This window comes from Lithobates pipiens, unplaced genomic scaffold (genome assembly GCF_037356315.1).
Source record: "Lithobates pipiens isolate NorthernLeopardFrog02 unplaced genomic scaffold, aLitPip1_a1.2 Scaffold_1, whole genome shotgun sequence".
Lineage (NCBI taxonomy): Eukaryota > Metazoa > Chordata > Amphibia > Anura > Ranidae > Lithobates > Lithobates pipiens.
Window position 1 is genome coordinate 101004605 of NW_027507685.1, and position 24680 is coordinate 101029284.

Here is a 24680-nt window from a genome sequence, read left to right on the forward strand (position 1 = left end):
TGAGGAGAGATCCCATCTGGTCAGGCCTATTACTGCAGAGGAAGTACATGCTATTATTAACTCGTTGGCAACTGGGAGGGCCCCAGGCCCGGACGGTCTGCCTGTTGAGTTCTACCGGCCCCACGCGGATCTTCTGGCCCCCCTGCTGGCAGACCTGTATACCCAGTGTCTGGAGGGGGGAGCACTCCCACCCTCCATGGCAGATGCACATATTGTTCTAATTCTTAAGCCCAATAAAGATCCCAAGCAGTGCACCTCATACAGACCCATTGCTCTTCTCAACACTGACTTCAAAATTGTATCTAAATTAATTACCGTTAGACTCAACCCACTTCTACCCTCCATTATAGACACAGACCAGACTGGGTTCATGGCCCAGAAATCGACGGATATTAACCTCCGCAGACTATTCACCAATCTGCATGCCATACATGACAATGTGGGCACTAGAACGGTTGCCTCCTTTGATATTGAAAAGGCATTCGATTCAATCGAGTGGCCATATCTTTGGGAAACTCTGTGGAGGATGGGATTTCCGTTGGTTTTTATTGGGTGGCTACAAACCTTATACAAATCCCCAAAGGCGGCCATCAGACTGGCAGGAGATGTCTCTGCTCCCTTCCCACTGTCCAGGGGTACCAGGCAGGGCTGCCGTCTCTCTCCGGCACTATTCGCCATTGCTATGGAACCGGTGGCGGAGGCACTGCGGGTCTCGCCCCACATAAAAGGACTAAAAATAGCGTGGCTGGAGGAGAGGGTAGCACTGTACGCAGACGACCTCCTACTCTTTCTGAATGACGCAGACCCCTCCCTTAGAGGAGCGCTGCAAGTACTGACTGACTTCTCCAAAATAACAGGATTGCAGGTGAACTGGACGAAATCCCAGTTACTAGCTATTGACCCTGAGGCAAAACAACTAGCCCCGCCAGATCTCCAACTGCAATGGGTAGAAAACATGGTGTACCTGGGGGTGAGGGTCTCGAGAGATGCATCCAGCTTTATCCCCCTTAACCTAGATCCGGTGGTCCAAGGAGTCAAGGCCAAGTTGAAAGCCTGGGAAAACCTTCCTCTATCCTTATTAGGCCGCATTAACCTAATTAAGATGAAAATCATACCTAAATTTACCTACCTATTCTGTAATTCCCCACAATGGATACCTTCCTCATTTTTTACGAAATTGAACCGCATGTTCTCCTACTTCCTCTGGGGCTCCAGCCTGCCATAGATTTAAACTGTCCACGCTGATGCGTCCGGTGCTGCGGGGGGGGGGGGGGGGTGTTGGCGTTTCCTGACTGCCAGAAATACTTTCTGGCAGCTCAGTTGGTCTCGGTAGTTTGGTGGCTGGTACCAAACGCGTCCAACCCTGCGGCGGTTCTGGAGGCTGCAGTAGTCCGTTCTGTGGAGGCCTTAACACATTTACCCTTGTGGGGTCCCAAAGCCCCCTACGACTTGACACCCTCCATGCACACGGCTCTAAGGGCCTGGAGGGCGGGACTGGGACTTGAGGGGTTTCCACGGAATGCAATCTCCCCACACGCCCCCCTATGGAACAATCCTACATTACCCCATCTCTACTCACTACCAGACCCCAAAATATGGGCCAAATGTGGTATTAAACTCATATCTGACCTCACAACCGGCACAACTATACACCCCTTCAATCACCTGTTATCTCGCAATAATGTACCCCCCTCGCATGTATTCCGATATATGCAGCTATCCCATGCATTTAAAGCCCAAGTGTTACCCAATGACACGCAAATAGTGCAGTCCGCTCTGGAAAAGGTCACTAGGTTTGAATGCGCCAGGAAGCCGACTTTGGTCCTCTATGCGCACCTCATTAGGGTCTCCTCTCCAGATCTGTCAAAGCTTCGTCAAAGATGGACTCAGGACATCCCGGATCTGGACTCCGAGGACTGGGAGGACATGTGGGACTTCCCCTTCAATAAGATATTTTGCAAAGAAAAATGGGCAAAAATGTCCCTCTCTAGATGGGCAAAGCTGGTAGAGACACCCCCAAAAAGACTTGCAGCTGTAATTGTAGAGAAAGGAGGTTTTACAAAGTATTGACTCCGGGGGGTGCCATATAAATGTACCCCCCAACACTTTTCATATATTTATTTGTATCATTTATCATTTTCCTTTCACTTCACAATTATGTGCCACTTTATGTTGGTCTGTCACATAAAATCCCAATAAAATACATTTACATTTTTTGTTTGTAACATGACAAAATGTGGAAAATTTCAAGGGGTATGGATCATTTTTCAAGGCACTGTATATTTTCTTTTTCTATTTTCATTTGTCAGCTAATAAAAAAAAAATATTTAGGTAGAAATAGTATTAATACTCTTATAGTTAAATTAGTTGGAACATGCTGATAAATTTGGCCTGGGAAATTAAGCTTGTCCTCAAGGCATGTCAGAATTCCAGAAAAAAAAGGGGGTGGGGGGGGGGGGGTGGCAATCAGTAGCAGAGCAGAAGCAGAAGAAAAAATATACAGTATATACAGAAGTAAAAAAGATACAATATATATATATATATATATATATATATATATATATATATATATATATATATATATATATATATATATTCTAGTAAACATTGTGTTGATCCAGGTCATGTCTCCAATTGTTTGCATCCATTTTTCTCATCCCTGTTTGTTTTGACTTAAATAAAAAAAAAAAAAAAAAAGCAAGCCCTCACTACAATGTCCCTGATCCATCCAATAAGTATAGTAACCAGGGTCCAGAATAGAGGCGCACAGACAGGTGGTGCCATGTGTTCCATGGAGGATGATGGATGAACTCCAGACACTACTCAAGAAGCGATGACTGCACACCCAGACGTATGGCTATATACAGTAACTGCCATCCTATCAACGTCCCCTCAGCCTCCCCCCCCCCCCCCGCTGTCACACACTCACTATGCTGCATGTTAACACGCCGCTAAGAGCCTCTTACTGTTATATCAGGAACATAACATATTCCTTGTGTTATGAGCTGCCACCATAGTCCATGGACAGAATGTCAAAGTCGTCTGAGAAGAGTAAAATGTGGCAGACGCTAAATATAAGGACTGAAGTATTATTAGCGAGGAACAAAGACGCCAGTTACAAGATGATCGCGGGAAGAAGTCTTTCACTTGGTGACTCTTTACATAGAAGATGCGTTTTCTTTGTACGGCATTGCTGCACAGATCATTATACCCGCTACAAAATTATCGTAGGCAATTAAAATATAAAATGCCTTGGTATACTTCCCAAATGTTGGTTCCAGAATTCCAGGACACTGTTAAAGCTTCATTTTTTAGGCAAAAGCCAAAAACAATCTCATGAATAAGTATATAATATACCTGAAATGTGTATTTACTTGATGTCAATTTGATTCCAAATCATTTGGTGGAGGGGGGATTATGGTGTGGGGGTTGTTTTTCAGGGGTTGGACTTGGCCCCTTAGTTCCAGTGAATGGAACTCTAAGCCCTTGTACACACGGTCGGACATTCCGACAACCAAATCCGTCGGATTTTGTCCGACGGATTTTGTCCGAAACTGTTGCATACACAGTCGGACAATGTTGTCAGAAAAACCGATCGTACTTAACGTACTTAACATGATGACGTTATTTCGTTATGACGGGACTACGTTCAGGCTAGTAGCCAATAGCTTTGGTCTAGGAATTTGATCTGAGCATGCGTGGCACTTTGTCCAATCGGAATTCTCTACACATGATCGAATTTTATAGCCCAGCTGGAAAACTTGGTCCGTCGGATATTCCGATGGAAACAGTCCGATGGAGCCCACACACTGTCGGATTATCCGACAACACGGTCCTATCGGACATTGTCCATCAGAATGTCCAACCTCGTGTACAAGGGCTTAAAGCGTCACCATACCAAGACATTTTGGACAATTTCATGCTCCCAACTTTGTGGGAACAGTTTGGGGATGGCCCCTTCCTGTTCCAACACGACTGCGCACCAATGCACAAAGCAAGGTCTATAAAGACATGGATGAGCGAGTTTGAGGTGGAAAAACTTGAGTCCTGACCTCAACCCGATAGAACACCTTTGGGATTAATTAGAGTGGAGACCAGGTCTTCTCATCCAACATAAGTGCCTGACCTCACAAATGCTCTTCTGGAAGAATGGTCAAACATCCCCATTAGGGATGAGCCGAACACCCCCCGGTTCGGTTCGCACCAGAACTTTCGAACGGACCCCAAATTCGAACGAACGTTAGAACCCCATTGAAGTCTATGGGACTCGAACGTTCGAAATGAAAAGTGCTAATTTTAACGGCTAATATGCAAGATACTGTCCTAAAAAGGGTTTGGGGACCTGGCTCCTGCCCCAGGGGACATGGGTCAATGCCTAAAATGTTTTTTAAAATGGCCGTTTTGGCGGGAGCACTGATTTTAATGACGATTAAAGTGAAAAAAAAAGTGAAATATTCCTTTAAATATGGTGCCTGGGGGGTGTCTGTAGTATGCCTGTGAAGTGCTACGTCTTTCCCGTGTTTAGAACAGTCCCTGCACAAAATGACATTAAACGGAAATAACACCATTTAAAACTGCTTGCGGTTTTAATGTTATATCTGGTTCCTGCAATATGGTTGAAAATCATTGAGAAAAATGGCATGGGTAGCCCTCCCTGCCCATTACCAGCCTATTTGGGTCTTGTACGCATATTAAGGGGAACCCTGTACCCATATTAAAAAAAGGAAATGCGTGTGGCCCCCAGGCCCTATATACTCAGAACAGCAGTATACAGGCGGTGCAAACAAGACAGGGACTGTGTAGGTTTGTTGTGTTAAGTTGAATCTGTTTGTAATTTTCAACTGGTACATTTTTAAAGTGTAGCTCCAGTCAAAAAAACTATTTTTAAGCTTTTTGGAAAACATAGGGAAGGGTTATCACCCCTGTATAATTTGTTTTGTCGTCCATCTTTTTTCATCTCACTTGCTGTTGTCTCCTTCCATTTGCAAGTAGGAGATGTTTGTAAGTTGGATGTTTGAAAGTAGGGGCCTGCCCTATATGCTCTGCAGAAATGGCGGAACAAGGTGTTGGTTTTGCCACAACATTGTAAGCCCTCAAAGTGACTCTTGGTGGGCGCTGGAGCGCCCTGCTGTGAACGATTATATCAAGAATTGTAATTGCATGCCATTGTTGAACAGTGGTAGAAAAATTGACCTTTGGTGGTTGTGGTGCTGGCGCCACAACACTATAAGTCCTCACCGTTACTCTGGGTGGGCACAGGAAGGGGCCCTCCTGTGAAATATTATATCAAGAATTGTAATTACATGTCCCTGTTAAACAGGGGCAGAAAAATTTGGCCTTAGGCACTGCTGCTGGTGCCACCACACTGCAACCTCTTCCATATACTCTAGTTTTATTGCAGGAATTAGCCCTGCTTCAAAGCATTGCATCAAAAATTGTACTTAAACGCCCCTGTTAAACAGGGGCAGAAAAATTGGGCCTTAGGCACTGGTGCTGGTGCTACCACACTGCAACCTCTGCCATATACTCTAGTTTTATTGCAGGAATTAGCCCTGCTGCAAAGCATTGCATCAAAAATTGTACTTAAACGCCCCTGTTAAACAGGGGCAGAAAAATTGGGCCTTAGGCACTGCTGCTGGTGCCACCACACTGCAACCTCTGCCATATACTCTAGTTTTAATGCAGGAATTAGCCCTGCTGCAAAGCATTGCATCAAAAATTGTAATTAAACGCCCCTGTTAAACAGGGGCAGAAAAATTGGGCCTTAGGCACTGGTGCTGGTGCCACCACACTGCAACCTCTCCCATATACTCTAGTTTTATTGCAGGAATTAGCCCTGCTGTAAAGCATTGCATCAAAAATTGTACTTAAACGCCCCTGTTAAACAGGGGCAGAAAAGTTGGGCCTTAGGCACTGGTGCTGGTGCCACCACACTGCAACCTCTGCCATATACTCTAGTTTTAATGCAGGATTTAGCCCTGCTGCAAAGTATTGCATCAAAAATTTTAATTAAACGCCCCTGTTAAACAGGGGCAAAAAAAATGGGCCTTAGGCACTGGTGCTGGTGCCACCACACTGCAACCTCTCCCATATACTCTTGTTTGATTGCAGGAATTAGCCCTGCTGCAAAGCATTGCATCAAAAATTGTAATTAAACGCCCCTGTTAAACAGGGGCAGAAAAATTGGGCCTTAGGCACTGGTGCTGGGGCCACCACACTGCAACCTCTCCCATATACTCTTGTTTGATTGCAGGAATTAGCCCTGCTGCAAAGCATTGCATCAAAAATTGTACTTAAACGCCCCTGTTAAACAGGGGCAGAAAAATTGGGCTGATGGCATCAACCAGAACCAGAAATGTTCTTCCAACATATCAGCGGAGGAGGAAGAAGATAGACAATCAACATAACAGGACAGTCACTCAGCATCAGCATAGGCAGTCTTGAAGGGATGTGGTATTTCAAAAAAAATTATTCTGTTACATCAGCTTCAGGTGCTTGGTAGCTGTGGGTGATCCAAGACTGATTCATCTTGATGAAGGTCAGTCGATCAACTGATTCGGTGGACAGGCGCAACCTGTGATCGGTAACAAAGCCACCAGCAGCACTGAAGGTGCGTTCCGAAAGAACGCTGGATGCAGGACAGGCCAGTAGCTCAATTGCATACTGTGCAAGCTCTGGCCAGTGATCCATCCTCAAGACCCAGTAAGCCAGAGGATTTTCGGTGGGAAAGGTGTCCAAGTCTGACCTTGCCCCTAGGTATTCCTGCACCATGTAAATCAGACGCTGGCGATGGGTGCTGGAACCGATCATACCTTGGGGCTGCGGACTAAAAAATTGTCTGAAAGCATCAGTCAGACGGCCACCTTCTCCACCGCTCCTTCTGACCGATGCCTCAGCAACACGTTGTCCAGGACCAGGAGTTTGTAACCTCCCAGTCTCTGGGAACGCGTTGCACAGACCTTTCTGCAAGGCCTCCCGGAGATGTCTCATCCTCTGCTCCCTCTGCAATGGCAAGATAAGGTCGGCAACCTTACCCTTGTACCGTGGATCAAGGAGAGTGGCCAGCCAGTAATGGTCCCTCTCCTTGATCCGAAGAATACGAGGATCCTTCCGCAGGCTTTGCAGGATCAGGGAGGCCATGCAGCGTAGGTTAGCTGAGGCATTCGGTCCGGAGTCCTCTGGGTCACTAAGGACAACATGATCCGCAGCTACCTCCTCCCAGCCACGTACAAGTCCACGTGTTTCTTGGGACTGTAAATCATCCCTACAAGACTGCTGCTGCTGCTGATGCTGAGTGCCAGCCTCCACCTCCATGCTGACACAATCATCCTCCTCCTCCTCTTCCTCTTCCTCATCCTCTTCCTGTGTGATGGGTGGCACAGCAGGAACACTGTCTGGATAAAGGGGGCCTTGAGAGGCAAGGAAGTCCTCCTCTTCCTGCCTCTGTTCTGCCTCAAGTGCCCTGTCCATTATTCCAGGCAGCGTATGCTCCAAGAGGTGGACAAGAGGTACAGTGTCCCTGATGCATGCACTGTCACTGCTCACCATCCTTGTGGCCTCCTCAAATGGTGACAGGACAGTGCATGCATCCCTGATCATTCCCCACTGGCGTGGTGAGAAAAAACCGAGCTCCCCTGACCCTGTCCTGGTGCCGTAGTCGCACAGGTACTCATTGATGGCCCTCTGCTGTGTGTGCAGCTGCTGCAGCATGGCCAATGTTGAGTTCCATCTGGTGGGCATGACACATATAAGGCGGTTCTTGGGCAGGTTCAACTCCTTTTGGAGCTCAGCCAGCCGAGCACAGGCATTAAATGATCGGCGGAAATGCACACAGACTTTCCTGGCCTGCTTCAGGACATCCTGTAAGCCGGGGTACCTGCCCAAGAACCGCTGCACCACCAGGTTAAGGACGTGAGCTACACAGGGCACATGGGTCAGTTGTCCCTGTCGGAGGGCGGAGAGGAGGTTGGTGCCATTGTCGCAAACCACCATTCCTGGCTTAAGCTGGCGTGGCGTCAACCACCTCTCGGCCTGCCCCTGCAGAGCTGACAAAACATCCGCCCCAGTGTGGCTCCTGTCCCCCAAACAAACCAGCGCAAGCACGGCATGGCATCGTTTTGCCTGCGTACTTGCGTAGCCCCTGGAACGCCTACGGAGCACCGCTGGTTCTGAGGACAGAGCACTGGAAGAGGCCATGGAGGAAGAAGAAGAGGAGGGGGTGGAGGAGAGAGGTGTGTCACAACCAATAGTAGCATTTTGGAGGCGTGGTGGCGGAACAACCTCCAACACTACTGCACCTTGTCCTGCATCCTTCCCAGCTGCCAGAAGAGTGACCCAATGGGCCGTGAAAGACAGGTAACGTCCCTGTCCATGCCTGCTAGACCATGAGTCAGCGGTAATATGCACCTTACCGCTGACCGCCCTGTCCAGCGAGGCAAGGACATTGCCTTCCACATGCCGGTAGAGAGCCGAAATCGCCTTCCGTGAGAAAAAGTGGCGTTTGGGGACCTGCCACTGAGGAACCGCACATTGTACAAACTCACGGAAGGGGGCCGAGTCTACCAACTGAAAAGGCAGCAGTTGAAGTGCTAGCAATTTAGCCAAGCTAGCATTCAACCGCTGGGCATGTGGATGGCTGGGAGTGAACTTCTTCCGCCGGTCCAGCAGCTGGGGCAGGGACATTTGCCTGCTATAATCGGACGTGGGTGTGCCGCTAGCAGAGTTCCCGGAAGCACTTGGCTGTGACACACCTAATTCTACACCTTCATTCCTCTCAGAGCAGGTTTCAGAGAGGACTGAAGGTCTAGTGGGGTTGGAGATGCCAGCTGATGAGGAGCAAGGAGAGGTCCGCTTTGTTCTTTGGTGTGGGTCTTTGAGGTACGCTTGCCAACGAGCTGCATGGCAGGTCAACATATGTCTGGTCAAGCATGTGGTGCCCAAGCGGCTGATGTTTTGGCCACGTGAGATACGCTTGAGACATATGTTGCAAATAGCAGCGGTGCGATCTGATGCACTCATCTCAAAAAAGGCCCACACCAAAGAACTTTTAGAATAACGCGCAGAGGCAGCGCTCTGCACAGGCGGAGCTCTGCGGTGTGATTCAGTCGGTGTGCTGCCCCTAAGCTGGCACCCGGAGGGCATCCTGCCTCGTTGGACATGTGCCTCCTCCTCCTCCCTCCTTCCAGGCACCCACGTGGAGTCAGTGCCCTCATCATCCCCTCCCTCTTCATCGCTGTAGCAAACCTGGCAGTATGCTGCAGCTTGTGGAACATGACTGCCAGATTGCTGTCCTTCTTGAGCATCCCCTCTCTCTGCGCCCACGCTACTGCCTTCCTCTAGCTGAGTGTCATCATCAGAGCCCACAAAACACTGGGCATCCTCCTGGAGCATGTACCCAACACTGTACTCAAAGAGTTCAGGAGACTCCTCAGGAGGACGTGGTGGGTCTAGGGAAGGAGTCACTGATGATGACATTGAGAGGAGGGAAGACGATGCGTTGGCAGCTGCTTTGCTACTACCCTGAGACTGGGTGAGAGAGGATGAGGAGGATGAAGAGGGCTTGGTCATCCACTCTACCAAGTCGTTGGCATGTTGCGGTTCAACATGTCCAGCTGCCGAAAAGAAGGACAAGCATGTCCCATGGCCACGTGCTGATGACAATGCACCGCGTCCACGACCAGCACTGTTGTCTCTAGACACAGAGCCTGCTTGCCCTCTTTTATCGGCTCGCGCCTGTCTGCCACTCCTTGCTGGCCTTCCAGACATGGTAATGGTCTGAAGGGAGTTGGGTAAAAAAGCAGTTGGGTAGTGTATATTGTGCTAGAGGCACACAACACCCACTAACTCCTGCAGATGCCTTTATTATAGAACACCAGAGATAAAGGGGTATATACAGATGTATACTGTGCTGTGCTGGAGGCACACACAACTTCCAATAACTCCTGCAGATGGCAAGTGGGCTCAAATAGAGAACAGCTATGTAGGTGGATATAGCGGTATGTACTGGGTACAGAGCACGCAGACAGCACGCACTATCTCCTAACACTACTGGGTACAGAGCACGCAGACAGCACGCACTATCTCCTAACACTACTGACTGCAAGCTCTATTATAAAAGATAGATCACTACTACTAGCTATATAGGTGAGGTGAATATAGCGGTGTATACTGCGGTCAGGGCACGCAGACAATAACCAGAGAACACCGGAGATAAAGGGGTATATACAGATGTATACTGTGCTGTGCTGGAGGCACACACAACTTCCAATAACTCCTGCAGATGGCAAGTGGGCTCAAATAGAGAACAGCTATGTAGGTGGATATAGAGGTATGTACTGGGTACAGAGCACGCAGACAGCACGCACTATCTCCTAACACTACTGACTGCAAGCTCTATTATAAAAGATAGATCACTAGCTATATAGGTGAGGTGAATATAGCAGTGTATACTGCGGTCAGGGCACACAGACAATAACCACTACACAACAGCAAGATAGAAAATCGGCCGAAAACGATCGGTGTGTACTGTGTTGAAGGTACACAGAACACCCACTGCTTCAGACGCCAACACACTACACGAGGCCGCCGCGATGGCGGCCTTATATAGTGTGGGGCGTGCACTACACAGCCTGAGCTATGATTGGCCACAGGCATCCTGCCTGTGGCCAATCATGGCTCTCCTCGCTGCTGGCGCTGCGATTGGCCCAGCATACGGGGTCACAGTGCATGCTTGGCCAATCATGAGCCAATCATGAGCCAGCAATGCACTGCGCCATCGCAGTGCATTGTGGGCCGTGAGCGCCACACGAATTTGACGCGAACGGATCAAAATGTTCGGATTTCGCTGAACGGACGAACAGCCAATGTTCGAGTCGAACGTACGTTCGACTCGAACACGAAGCTCATCCCTAATCCCCATTGACACACTCCTAAACCTTGTGGATGGCCTTCCCAGAAGAGTTGAAGCTGTTATAGCTGCAAAGGGTGGGCCACCTCAATATTGAACCCTACTGGGAGGACATTAAAGTTAAGGTACGTGTAAAGGCAGGCGTCCCGAAACGTTTGAAAATATAGCGTATGTCACATTGGTCTGCATTTAGGTTTTTTGGAAATCGTTGCGGCAGGACCTGGATCTGAACCCACAACCTCTGCTGTTTGGAGGGTCAGCTCTTTTTGCAGAGCCACCTGGGATGCTGCCTGATCTCCTAAAACGATTTTGCCTTGTCTCTTGTTTCTGGTGAACCTTGAACTCTTTGCTCCTCCCATAAACTCCTTTATTTAATCACTTGACCACTGGGCACTTAAACACCCTTAATAACCAGACCAATTTTCAGCTTTCGGTGCTCTCACATTTTGAATGACAATTACTCAGTCATGCAACACTGGACCCATATGAAATTTTTGTCCTTTTTTTCACACAAATAGAGCTTTCTTTTGGTGGTATTTAATCACTGCTCGTTTTTTTATTTTTTGTGCTATAAAAGAAAAAATAACGAAAATTCTGTAAAAAAATGAATTTTTCTTTGTTTCTGTTATAAAATTTAGCAGATTAGTAATTTTTTCTTCATAAATTTTGGCCAAAATTTATACTACTGCATATCTTTGGTAAAAATAAGTACAAATTGGTGGATATTATTTGGTCTTTGTGAAAGTTATAGAGTCCACAAGCTATGGTGCCAATATCTGAAAATTGATCACACCTGAAGTACTGACGGCCTATTTCAATTTTTGAGAACCTAACATGCCAGAAAAGTACAATAACCCCCTAAATGACCCCTTTTTGGAAAGAAGACATTCCAAGGTATTTAGTAAGAGGCATAATGAGTTTTTTGAAGTTGTCATTTTTTCCCATAATTCTTTGCAAAATCAAGATTTTTTTTACTTTTTTTTTTTCACAAAATTGTGAAATATATATATATATATATATATATATATATATTTTTAGCAAACACCCTGAAGAATACAATAGTGGTCATTGCAACTTTTTATCTTGCACGGTATTTGCGCAGCAATTTTTCGAATGCTTTTTAAAAAATAAATAAAAACACAGTAAAGCTAGCCCAATTTTTGCATAATGTGAAAGATGAAGTTACGCTGAGTAAATAGATACCTAACATGTCACTCTCCAAAAGTTTTTTGAAGTTGTAATTTTTTCCCATAATTCTTTTCAAAATCAAGATTTTTTTTTACTTTTTTTATTTTTTCACAAAATTGTCATATTATCAGTTTATTTCTCACACACAGCATATGCATACCACATATTACACCCCAAAACACATTCTGCTATTACTCCCGAGTACGGCGATACCACACATGTGAGACTTTTACACAGTGTGGCCACATACAGAGGCCCAACATGCAGGGAGCGTCATCAGGCGTTCTGGAGCACCCAGGACAATTCTGACATTTCTCTCCTACATGTAAATATCATCATTTATTTGCTAGAAAATTACATAGAATCCCAAAACATTATATATTTTTTTTTTAGCAAACACCCTGGAGAATACAATGGTGGTCGTTGCAACTTTTTATCTCGCACGGTATTTGCGCAGCAATTTTTCGAATGCTTTTTAAAAAAAAAAACACAGTAAAGTTAATAATGTGAAAGATTAAACTGGTAGTATGGTCAATTTTTTAACTTTTACCTACAGGAAAGCCTATAATAAGGCTTACCTGTAGGTAAAAAAAATATCTCCTAAACCTGTACGGTTTAGGAGATATTCCCCTCGGTATGCGCCGCTGACTGCAGCGGCGCATGCGCACAAGGGGGTTCTCTCCGTGAAAATCCGGCAGCGCTCGTGCGGCCGGACTGAAATCTCCCGCGCGCATGCGCGGGAGTGACGATATCGCGGCTCCGGCCACTCACAGCGCCGGAGCCGCGATACCCGGAAGAGACGCCGAGGGAGCATGTCGGCTCCCTCGGCGTGGATCGGGACAGATGTCGGGGCCTCTTTCTAAGGTAAGTATTTCATAATGAGCTAGTATGCGGTGCATACTAGCTCATTATGCCTTTTGCTTTGCAGGTTTAAAAAAATAAAATAAAAAATTGCGGGTTTACTACCGCTTTAAGTTACGCTGAGTAAATAGATACCTAACATGTCACTCTTCAAAATTGCACACGCTCGTGGAATGGCACCAAACGTCGCTACTTAAAAATCCCCATAGGCAACGATTTAAATTTTTTTTACTGGTTATATGTTTTGAGTTACAGAGGAGGTCTAGGGCTAGAATTATTGCTCTCGCTCTAACATTCGTAGCGATACCTCACATGTGTGGTTTGAACACCGTTTTCATATGTGGGTGGGACTTACGTATGCGTTCGCTTCTACATGCGAGCACATGGGGACAGGGGCGCTTTAAATTTATTTATTTTTTTTATTGTTCATTTTACTTTATTTATTTTAGTTTGACATTTTTTTCCCCAAAAATAAATTTTTTGATCACTTTTATTCCTATTACAAGGAATGTAAACATCCCTTGTAATAGGAATATGGCATGACAGGTCCTCTTTACAGTGTAAAGGTCCTCAATAAGACCCCACATCTCACCTCTAAGCTGGGAAGCCTGAAATAAAATAAAAAAGATTCTGGCTTTGATCGTATTGGCGAGTCGGTAGAAGCACCATAGGGCGACGGGAGGGGGGCGGATGTCTATGGCTGGGTATTGCAGGGTATCACCGAATATGGCTGGGTATTGCAGGGTATCTCCGAGTATGGCTGGGTATCTCCGGGTATGGCAATTTATGGCAGGGTATTGCAGAGTATTGGCAGGGTATTGCAGAGTATTGGCTGGAATTGTACTGCAGAGTATTGGCGGGTACTGCAGAGTATTGGAGGGTAGTGCAAAGTATTGGAGGGTAGTGCAGAGTATTAGCTGGTACTGCAGAGTATTAGCGGGTATTGCAGAGTATTGGCGGGTGTTGCAGAGTATTGGCGGGTGTTGCAGAGTATTTGCGGGTGTTGCAGAGTATTGGCTGGTATTGCAGAGTATTTGCGGGTGTTGCAGAGTATTTGCGGGTGTTGCAGAGTATTGGCTAGTGTTGCAGAGTATTGGCGGGTGTTGCAGAGTATTGGCTGGTGTTGCAGAGTATTTGCGGGTATTGCAGAGTATTGGCGGGTGTTGCAGAGTATTGGCGGGTGTTGTAGAGTATTGGCTAGTGTTGCAGAGTATTTGCAGGTGTTGCAGAGTATTTGCGGGTGTTGCAGAGTATTGGCTAGTGTTGCAGAGTATTGGCTAGTGTTGCAGAGTATTGGCGGGTGTTGCAGAGTATTTGCGGGTGTTGCAGAGTATTTGCGGGTATTGCAGAGTATTGGCGGGTGTTGCAGAGTATTGGCTAGTGTTGCAGAGTATTTGCGGGTGTTGCAGAATATTTGCGGGTGTAGCAGAGTATTGGCTGGTGTTGCAGAGTATTTGTGGGTGTTGCAGAGTATTGGCGGGTGTTGCAGAGTATTTGCGGGTGTTGCAGAGTATTGGCTGGTGTTGCAGAGTATTTGCGGGTGTTGCAGAGTATTTGTGGGTATTGCAGAGTATTTGTGGGTATTGGAGAGTATTGGCTGGTATTGCAGAGTATTTGTGGGTGTTGCAGAGTATTTGCGGGTGTTGCAGAGTATTGGCTAGTGTTGCAGAGTATTTGCGGGTATTGCAGAGTATTGGCTAGTGTTGCAGAGTATTTGCGGGTGTTGCAGAGTATTTGCGGGTGTTGCAGAGTATTTGCGGGTATTGCAGAGTATTGGCGGGTGTTGCAGAGTATTGGCAGGTGTTGCAGAGTATTGGCTAGTGTTGCAGAGTATTTGCGGTTGTTGCAGAATATTTGCGGGTGTTGCAGAGTATTGGCTGGTGTTGCAGAGTATTTGTGGGTGTTGCAGAGTATTGGCGGGTGTTGCAGAGTATTTGCGGGTGTTGCAGAGTATTGGCTGGTGTTGCAGAGTATTTGCGGGTGTTGCAGAGTATTTGTGGGTATTGCAGAGTATTTGTGGGTATTGGAGAGTATTGGGGGGTATTGCTGAGTATTTGCTGGTACTGCAGGGTATTGCAGAGTAATGGCAGGGAATTGAGGGGTTAAAATTCGGTGAGCAGCGATGTGGGCACTGCAGATGCAGCCCACAGCACTGCTGACACCGATCTCTTCCCCCTCCGCTGTACCAATCGGTACAGAGAGGGGGAGGGAGGAACTGGCGTCATAACATGACACTGGTTTGTTTACAAGTGATCGCTCCGTCATTTGACGGAGCGATCACGTGGTAAACGGCCGTGATGCTCTTGAGTGCGCGCCCCAGGGGGCGTGCGAGAGCGCAATTCTGGGAGGACGTCATATGATGGCCTCCCAGAGTTAAACAACTGCCCTGTAGCCGTCATTCGCTATGGGCCGGTTTTTAAGTGGTTAAGTCATGTCCAGTGGTGGCCCGTGCATTGTGGTCGCACGGGCGCCGCCCCCCGACACCTCCGCCACCCTCCCTATTCATGTGCTCGGCCCATTTCAGGATGCTGAACACATGAAATACTATAGCGGGGATAGAAAGGGGGGTTATTTTGAAGCACGTGATTAGAGCCAGAGGCTCTAATAGGCTTCAAAATAGGGTAGGCTCAGGGCGCAGAGCAATGTGTCCCAATCTCACCATACTGTGGGGCATAGCGAATACGTTTTCGCTATTTTCAGACTAACGATCCTCCCTGCCAATCAGCAAACAGGTCAGTGAGACCTGTCTCCCGATTGGCCAAAGCATTAGACGATCCTATTGGATGCCTAACGCTTTGGCAGAAGAGGAGACACGGAGGAGGAAGCCTAAGGAGCCGAGCAGACACAGGAGCCCCAGCCGCCGCTTCCCACAGAGGAGAAGAGCCCCGTCACTCCAGGAAAGGACCAGAGCCCCGCCACCTGAGTGGTAAGTGCCACCAAACCGCCCAAGGGGGATTTAGTGAAGTGACAGCCAAGCCGGGGGATGCGCCTGGCTGCATATGATGGGCATAAGTGGCTGCATTTGTTTGGCACAAATGGCTGCATATACTGGGCACAAGTGGCTGTATATGATGGGCACAAGCGGCTGCATATGATGGGCATAAGTGGCTGCATTTTATGGGCACAAGTGGCTGCATATACTGGGCACAAGTGGCTGCATATGATGGGCACAAGTGGCTCCATTTGATTGGCACAAGTGGCTGCAGATACTGGGCATAAGTGGCTGCATTTGATGGGCACAAGTGGCTGCATTTGATGGGCACAAATAGCTGCATATGATGGGCCCAAGGGGCTGCCTATGATGGGGCACAGTGGCTGCATATGATGGACAGAGTAGCTGCATATGATGGGCACAAGTGGCTGCATATGATAGGCACAAGTGGCTGCATATGATGGGCACAAGTGGCTGCATATGATGGGACACAAGTGGCTGCATATGATGGGGCACAGTGGCTGCATATGATGAACACAATGGCTGCATATGATCGGCACAGTGGCTGCGTTTGATGGGCACAATGGCTGCAAATGATCGGCACAGTGGCTGCATATGATGGGCACAAGTGGCTGCGTATGATGGGCACACGTGGCAGCATATGATGGGCAGAATGGCTGTATATGATGGGCACATTGGCTGCATTTGATAGGCACAATCGCTGCATTTGATGGGCACAGTGGCTGCATATGATGGGCACAATCACTGCATTTTATGGGGCACAATCACTGCATTCGATGGGCCCAGCGGATGCATTTGATGGGCACAATGGCTGCATTTGATGGGCACAGCGAGACTGCAGTTGATGGGGGGTGGTTCAGTATTTTTCTGTTTGTTTGCACCCCCCTAACCTATCCTCAGTCACCCCTAATGGGTGCATACTGTGTCCGGGCGGAGGGTGCCACCAATCCATGCCACCCACGTGGCACTGTCCTCCACCATGGGATATATATAATTTACCATTTCGTATTGATAGGGTATAATATGTGATCGGTAAAAAACTAAGAGGGTTTCAAGCCCAGAGAGGCGGGTAAGAATTAGTGATGGGTAAGGGGGTATATGGGGAGGGGGGGCAGAGAAGGAGTATGTAAAGCTAGTTGTCATTTACCTGTACACTGTAACCATATGACATTTTTGTCCTTTTTTTCACACAAATGGAGCTTTCTTTTGTTGGTATTTAATCACAGCTGGGTTTTTTCCGCTATAAAAGAAAAAAAAGACAGAAAATTCTTTTAAAAAATGCTTTTGTCTTATTTTCTGTTATAACAAATTAGATGTTAATTTTCAAATTAGTAATTTTTCTTCATACATTTTGCCCAAATTTATACTGCTACATATCTTTGGTAAAAAAATAACCCAAATTGGTGTATGTTATTTGATCTTTGGGAAAGTTATAGAGTCCACAAGCTATGGTGCCAGTCTCTGAAAATTGATCACACCCGATGCACTAATGGCCAATCTCATTTCTTGAGACCAAGCCAGGACAGTACAAATACCCCCCAAATTACCCCTTTTTGGAAAGTAAACATTCCAAGGTATTTAGTAAGAGGCATCTTGAGTTTTTTTAATTTTTTCCCCACAATTCTTTGAAAAAGCAAGAATATTTTTTTTCAAAAAATTGTTATATTAGCAGGTTATTTCTCACACACAGCATATGCATACCACAAATTACACCCCAAAACACATTCTGCTACTCCTCCTGAGTATGGTGATACCACATGTGTGAGACTTTTACACAGCTTGGCCACATACAGAGGCCCAACACTGAGGGAGCATTCTAGGAGCATAAATTATACATACAATTTATTGACTACCTCTTAGCCCTTGTACACACGGTCGGACATTCCGATGGAAAATGCCCGATCGGACCGTGTTGTCGGATAATCCGACAGTGTGTGGGCTCCATCGGACTGTTTCCGTCGGAATATCTGATGGACCAAGCTTGAGAGCTTGGCTATAAAACTTTCCGACAACATGATCCGATCGCATCTTCCAATCGTGTGTAGCCTAGTCCGACGGACAAGGTGCCACGCATGCTCACAATAAAATTCTGAGACGGAAGTGCTCGGTCAGGTAAAACTACCGCTCGTAATCGATATAGCACATTCGTCACGCTGCAATGTTAAAAATTCTTTAATGCAGCGCATTCTCTTTTTCTTTACAATGATACAAGAATGACGTTGTTTTGCTGCTCATATTCACACACACTTCTCCCAAACGTATTTCTTTATTCTTTTTACTCATTTCATGAATGCAATATTTTAATTTGTCACATCTCCCCAATAATTTTTTATTTTTTTATTTGGTGGTTGTTGTTTTTAATCAACATCTCCTTTTTTTGACAGTTTGCTCATCTTCACAGTTTTTTTGTTGTGTTTTGTGTGTCAGCTTACCACAACACCATTATTATCTTTTTCTTTTATTGTTTTCTTTTTTAATCTAGAGGAGGTTGTTTGGTGTTGGTGCCCCTTGTTATTCATTTGACTTTGTATTTTTGAAATGTACCTGCCTTCTCACAAATAAACTGTCCTTTTTGAAGTAAAACATATAGGCAAGTATTTCTTCAACCAAAAAAAAACCTTTATTTAGGTGTCAGTAACAAATAAAGAGGGAGGCAGCGCTGGAGAAACTGGGGAGATTAGCGAAGCCTTTGGCCCCCAGGGCACACATCAACTAATTAAATGCAAAAATTGGTGGGCAGAGGAGTACATATCTGAGGGAGAGCAGTCTGGTCCTGAAGTCCAAGAAACCCAGAACAGCAGCAGATGACATCTATGTTCCCAGGCTGTGGTCCTACAAGAGGCTGCATCTTCTGTCAGACCAGACTGAACCCAGGTTATCACTCTCTGGTCTTCCTTCCATGCTTCCTTCCAGGCTGTGGCTGTGGTGCTGGAGGTGTGGCAGAAGGAGGAGGAGGAGGAGCATGGTCCAAATCACACAAGTGTGTTGATTGTGTGATTTGGCCCAACAACCCCTTGTTGAGGGTGTGGATGATGAGCTCCTCACACAAGATCTGTTGCCCCTCCTCCATTTGCTGGAGTTTGCAGGCAGCCAAGGCGGCAAACGCCTCTTGATATGTGGGGGTGGCTTTGAGGGCCGCTGAAGCCTCCCTGATTAGCTTCAGAGCTGACTCCTCCACATTCCCCCCTTTCTGGCCCTTTTGCGTGGAAGGCGGAGGGGAGGGACTTGGGATTCAGTCAGGCTCCTCCGCCTGCCTACCGCTTGGCTGCCGCTTACCCCTGCCTTCTCCTGGCTGCCACTTTCCACAGCCACCTCCTAGCTGCTGCATTCCACACCCTCTTCTTGGCTGAGGTCTACCTGTGTATGAAAAAGGGACATCGTTTTAATTTTTGGTTCATCAAACACACACAATTTTCAGCTCAAGACTGTTGAAAATTGTTAACAAATAGAAAAAAACTATCATTCTGAGGCCAGCATTTTTCATTCTTGGCCCAAGGTTTTTGCCACTACTGTCTATTGATATGTGAAACACTTTCTAAAATCAGCAATTAGTGAGCAAAATTCAAGTTAACATCATTAATTTTTACTCCCAAAATATGTAGAACAATACTATACCCGGCTCAAGCTGGGCTCCTCCAGTTCTTCTGAGTGGAAGGCCCAGGTTGGACATCGGAAGACTCAGCAGGGGTAGAATGTAGCGTAGAAGGACGCATGGAAGGAAGGGTAGAGAGGGATTCCCTGACATCAGCCTGGTCTGACAGAAAATGTATCCTGTCATAATACCACAGCCAGGGGACATAAACATCATCTGCTGCAGCTCCAGTTTGCATGGACTTCAGCACCTTCCTGCGCTCCCTCAGATATGTACTCCTGAGGCCACCAATTTTCGTTCTTAAATAGTTGATGTTCGCCCTGGGGACCACCAGCTTCACAAACTCAACCAGTTTCTCCATCGCTGCCTGCCTCTTTAATTTGTTACTGTAGTGTAGATGCGTAGCTTGCCACAGACAGGGCAGCTCCCTGTACTTATCGATGAACAGAGAGAGGGAGGAAACTACGGCCGTTAAACCCATCCATATTCTCTGCAAGACACAACACAAGACAAACCCTAATGTCAGGCTAAACTCCACTAAACCTTGTCCCAATACAGGCCTCAATCTAGAAGCAGTATAGGCTAGTGATGTACAAAGTTAAAAATTGTACCTTCGTTTGCATGATCGGCACGTCAGCTTCGCCATCTGTTCACAGATCGTTCTTTCTAGACTATTCCCCGCCACTTCTCTTTCGGCGCAGTGGGGAGAGCACATGGCGGAGACACAGCAGGGGCATGCTAATTCCACTAACAAGGAGGAGGACACGGAAAGCCCAGAGCCAGAAACATCCCGATCCCGGAGGAGAAGATTTAAGGCCTCAAATATGTCTTTTGGAGAGATGTTGGAGATGGTGGATATATTGAAGAGGACCGACTATGATAGGAAGTATGGACCTTACCCAAACCCAAATATCAGAAAGGCCAAGTTCATGACTAAAGTTGTAAAGAGTCTTCAGAAGAATTTTGGGGTACGACGATCCAAGGATCAACTAAGAAAAGGCTGGTCAGACCCAGTGGCGTAACTAGAACCTTCAGGGCCCCGATGCAGGAAACCATGGCGGCCCCCCCCCCCACGACCTCCGGATAGGGCTCTTTTCTCCGAGCCCGATGGTGGAACACCAGGGCCCAGTCCCAAGTGGGTGGCTGCATATAAAGGAACCGATTTAAAAAACATCAATTACAGCCACTGTGCCCATCAAACGCCACCACTGTACCATCTAATGCCACCACTGTACCATCAAATGCCACTACTGTGCCCATCAAACTCTGCCGCTGTGCCCATCAAATGCCACCACTGTGCCCATCAAATGCTGCCACTGTGCCCATCAAATGCTGCCACTGTGAATCCCCACTGCCCGCTCACTGTCTGCCCGCCACTTACCTTGTCTTGGTGGGGCAGCGGGTAACGGCCATGAGCGGGGTCCTCCATGCAGCTACTGCCATCCTCATCTCCCGTCCTCTCCTCCTGATGGGCGTCCAATAGCTGTGTCTATCGTTTCAGCCAATCAAGTGATGGGTAAAAGACTCGCACACCTGATTGGTGGAGAGGCGGTTCAGTGTTAGGAAAGTGAATATTAATTCACTTTTCTAACACACCTGGCTGGGTAGACTGTGAGCGTCAAGCATGGCGCTCGCAGTTCACCTATTTTGAAGCCTATTATAGCCCATGGCTCTAATCAGGCTCTGCAAAAACACCCCCCGCCGCTGTAATTCAGGCACCCGGCACCCCAAAAGGAACCAGACACCTAAATATGGGGGTGGCAGCGGTGGCCATGGATAGATTCATGCTATGCTATGCATGAATCTATCCATTGGTCATAGAGGGGGTGGAACCTGTGCACCCTTTTGGATGCACCGCCACTGATAAACACATGCACACACACATGCATACATACACATACATATATGAACACACACACACATACATACATGCATGCTCTCACACACACACACATACAAGCATGCTCACACACACACATACAAGCATGCTCACACACACACATACAAGCATGCTCACACGCACACACACAAGCATGTTCACACACACACACATACATTAATGCTCACACACACACATACATGCTCACACACACACACATACATACAAGCATGCTCACGCACACACATACAAGCATGCTCGCACACACACACATACATGCATGCTCACACACACATACATGCATGCTCACACACACACATACATGCATGCTCACACACACACACACATACATGCATGCTCACACACACACATACATGCATGCTCACACACACACACACACATACATGCATGCTCACACACACACACACATACATGCATGCTCACACACATACATGCATGTTCACACACATACATGCATGCTCACACACATGCATACACACACACACACACACACACATACATGCTCACACACACACACATACAAGCATGCTCACACATACAAGCATGCTCACACACACATACAAGCATGCTCACACACACACACAAGCATGCTCACACGCACACACAAGCATGCTCACACACACACATACAAGCATGCTCACACACACGCACATACAAGCATGCTCACACACACACACACACACAAGCATGCTTACACGCACACACAAGCATGCTTACACGCACACACAAGCATGCTCACACACATGCACATACAAGCATGCTCACACACACATACAAGCATGCTCACACACACATACAAGCATGCTCACACATACATACAAGCATGCTCACACACATACATACGAGCATGCTCACACACACGCACATACGAGCATGCTCACACACATACATACAAGCATGTTCACACACAAGCATGTTCACTCATACAAGCATGCTCACACACACACATACAAGCATGTTCACTCATACAAGCATGCTTACACACACAAGCATGTTCACTCATACAAGCATGCTCACACACACACATACAAGCATGTTCACTCATACAAGCATGCTCACACACACACATAAAAGCATGTTCACTCATACAAGCATGCTCACACACACACATAAAAGCATGTTCACTCATACAAGCATGCTCACACACACACATACAAGCATGTTCACTCATACAAGCATGCTCACACACACACATACAAGCATGTTCACTCATACAAGCATGCTCACACACACACATACAAACACAAATACAGTAGATAGGCTTATTAAAAAAAAACAGCAGACATTTACCTCTTCCTGGCGGGTACTGCACTCTAGGGGGAGACAAAGAGCACACACTGCTTTCACTAAGCCTAATGTGAGGAGCTGCCGCACAGTGCCGATTTCAGTTCGGCTGATGATTGTGAGCTCCTCTCAGCCTTCCCTCCTATCGCAGAAGTACAGGGGGCCCTCGGGCCCCCTGCAGCAAGGGGCCCGGTCGCCATGGCGATCTTGGCGACCCCTATAATTCCGCCACTGGTCAGACCTGAAACTGAGGGAGCATGATCAGTACAGAAGGCTCAAGCGAGTTCTTCAAAAAAGTAAGTAGTTGTCGTGTGTTTATATTATTAGTATTGCTTGCTCCATGTGCTTTGATGTAATGTACAGTTTAAAATGGCCACTTTCATGGTCATGGGTTCAATCGTTCGTAATAAACATCGTTCGTTAGCCCACTCCAAAAACAATGTTTTGCCAGCTTGCATTTGACTACATTTGTTCACACTACAGGTAAGTATCCCAGCTTTAGAAAGTGTCCCACTGGTAAGACAGATCAAAAGTGATCTTCAAAAATGGGACAAAGAGATTTTTACATGGTTTGGGAGAACCAATATTATTAAGATGAATGTGATGCCTAGACTTCTATACATAATACAAACTATACCGATTAAGATCCCTCCAAACTTTTTCAAGGATCTTAGATCAAGATTTATGAAGTTCATCTGGGCTGGGAAACCATCAAGAGTACATCGAGATATCTTAGTACTCCCCAAAGGAAAAGGAGGGATAGGACTCCCAGACCCAATAAAATACCAGGAAGCTTCACATTTAGCCAGAGTAGAGGAATGGTGTTGGCTTAAAAACGAAAAACCGTGGATACAGACAGAACAAGCAGCGATAGATATCCCATTGGAAGGATTAGTGTGGATTCCAGATACAGAAATACCAGTAGGAATGAGAAAACATCCAATACTAGGGGAGACATTATGAATAACTAAAAGAGTATTTAGAAAAACATCTATCTCAAGAATTCCCAGCCTGCTCCTTCCCATCCTGGGTACCTCGGCATTTCTACCGGGAATAACAGATCCAAAATTCAAAACAATACGAGACAGAGGCATGAGCAGAATTTGTCATTTCTCGGTAGGCAATCTGTTAATGACATAAAAAGATATTGAAAAAGGAATGACATTAGGGTTAGATCCCTTCAGAATGAGGCAATTAGAAGCCTTTATTAGATCTAAATCAAAAGTATATGTAGCAATAAGGGCATTGACTGAGTTTGAAGAGATCTGTTTGAAAGGAGAGGAACTGAGACATTTGATGTCTTATTTTTATAGTATGTTAATAGAACAGGAGACTCCACAAGAATTGCCTGTTCTGTAGGCTTGGGAAAGAGACTTAGGCCTCATGCACACGAGACGCAGTTAAACGCGCGTTCAGATGCAGTTGGACAGTTTTTTCAACTGCCCCTGAACTCATTCAATGTTATCCTATGTGTCCATGCACACAGTCTCGTTTTTTTCCGTTTTTATGCAGTTGCGTTTAATCTCGTTTTTCCAGAAGCAAAAAAATGCGTTCAGAAGCAAAAATTTCCACGTTTCAGACGCAAAACGCGGCAAAACGCGGTAAAACGCGGCAAAACGCCGCTACCGCGTTTAGCAGCGTTTGCGTTTATATGCGTTTTTAAAGGTGACCTTTTTTTTTACATTAAAAATCTCAAAAATGATTGCAAATGATGAAAAACCATTAGAAAAATATTTTAAACAATTGCAATTGCAAGTGGACAATCCACAACTTGTGGCAAGTGACATGGCAGGTGGCAAGTGACGTGGCAAGTGGACAATCCACAACTTGTGGCAAGTGACATGGCAGGTGGCAAGTGACGTGGCAAGTGGACAATCCACAACTTGTGGCAAGTGACATGGCAGGTGGCAAGTGATGTGGCAAGTGGACAATCCACAACTTGTGGCAAGTGACGTGGCAGGTGAAGTGGCAAGTGACGTGGAAAGTGGACAATCCA